Raw genomic sequence first — 1,886 nt, 5'->3', positions numbered from 1 at the left:
TTTTTTTAATCACACAAAGGGATCTATGTGGAAGGTACAAAGTGACACTGAACAGATCACGAAGCACGGTGGACATTAGTTGTCTCCCTCCCCAGCATCTGCTTCATGTCCCTGGTTTTCTGACGTCCACAGAGTAAGATTGTCCCTAAGTAGGTGCATGACCAGGGTGCTGTCTTTGTAAGACTCTTCATTCAGTGTATCTATTTCAGCAATCGACTCATGAAATGCCGTTTTTGCCAGGCTTCAGGCTTTTTCGGGGGAATTGAGAATCTCGCAGTAAAAGACAGAGAAATTGAGTGCCAGGCTAAGGCAGATAGGGTGTGTAGGCTGCATTTCTTTCTTGCTAATTTCAAATGCTTCCTGGTAAGCCTGCTGGGAGTTGGATACAGTGGTTTGTTTATTATCTCCAGATGCCACCACAGAGAGATATCTAAAATAATCTTTCCAAGTGGAACACCTTGCTTTCTGGTTGTGTAGCATTAAAAATAAGGTATTTGTCCAACAGCTCCAGAACATCGTTGCAGATGTCCTGCAGTTGCGCCTCGATCTTCTCACGGTATTCCTTGCCCATCTGCTGCTGCTTCTCGTTCCTCTCTGTCATCTGCTCAATGCTGGAGATGACTCGCCAGAAGGAGAGGTGGGCACCGACCACGATCGTATAGGCCACAGAGAGCAGGTTCCTCTCCTCGTTGGACAGTTCGTGTTCCGTGACTGCCTTCATGGCTGCGGCCATGACATCGTAGCGTTCAGCCCGCTTGGCCAGTTTGGCTTTCTGTACCAGCTCACTTTTATCCATGGTCAATCCTGTAAGACTGCAGGGACCAAAGACGTTTCCGAGTGAGGCCCCAAGCGCGATGACTGCTTCTTTCTCAGCCTTGCTCCTTAGACGGCCACAGCGGCAGCGGTGGTGACAGTGGTGGCATCGGTGGCGGCCTAGTCTTCCTCCAATCTTAATGCCACATTCCTCCTCAGGAAGTCTATCCTCCCATATAATCTGCATAGAGATTAAAAAAAGATATGACGAAAGAACATATCCTTGATGTACCCCTTTCTTGATTTTAAACCATACAGTTTTTCCTTTCTTGATTTTGAACCATGCAGTGTTCCCTTGTTCTGTTCAAACAACTGCCTCCAGTCCAAGTATAGGTTTGGAACACTGAAAAGATCATGGACTGCAAGGAGAAAAACAAATTTACCCTGGAGATAGTGAAACCAGTCTTCTCCCTGGAGGCAAGGATTTTTAAGCTCCACTTAACATACTTTGGGCATGTTTCAAGGAAACATCATCATGCATGGAGGGGTGGAGGGACAATGCGAGAAAGGAAGTCCTCAATGAGATGGATTGACTTAGTGACTGGGGTAGTGGGAGCAGCTGTGTCAGAGACAATGAAGTAGGCTCAAGATAGAGCAGGGTTCAGAATTGCTCTATGAATTTCTGAGTTGCAAGTGAATCAATGGCACATAAAAACAACAACAGTGTTTCCTTGCTCTGTTTCGATGACTTCTCACTGGTCCAAATATAGGTTTCACAAGAGCACAATCAGGTTTTTTGGGTTTTCCATTCCTCTCAAGGTAAGACACACTTTCTTGTGACCCACACAATCTAACTCCTTTTCATAATCAATAAAACACAGATAGACATTCCTCTGGTACTCTCAGATTCTAGCCAAGATCCATGTAACATTGAAATATTATTTTCTTCCAGTCAGTTGGTGAAGTGGTTGTCTTCCAGATTTCTTGGCACAGCTTGGTGACCACATCCAGGACTGCATCTGTAAGTCGAAATGTGTCAATTTATATCCCACCAATTATTTGTGTTTTGCTAATTCCTTCAGAACAGTTTGAACCTCCTTCTTCATCACCATTGCCAGTTTATCTTAAGCTGG

General features: G+C 44.9%; 1 pseudogene; it reads right to left on the bottom strand.

Moving 5' to 3' along the window:
- Nucleotides 1-75: 75 nt before the first annotated feature.
- LOC102849319 lies at nt 76-799 on the bottom strand (annotated as a pseudogene).
- Between the last annotated feature and the right edge of the window lie 1,087 nt (nt 800-1,886).

The sequence above is a fragment of the Elephantulus edwardii genome, unplaced genomic scaffold (genome assembly GCF_000299155.1).
Source record: "Elephantulus edwardii isolate Elephantulus edwardi_28Jun2011 unplaced genomic scaffold, EleEdw1.0 scaffold00043, whole genome shotgun sequence".
Taxonomy (NCBI): Eukaryota; Metazoa; Chordata; class Mammalia; order Macroscelidea; family Macroscelididae; genus Elephantulus; species Elephantulus edwardii.
The sequence above is the reverse complement of the archived record's forward strand: the minus strand, read 5'-3'. Positions and strand labels throughout refer to the sequence as shown.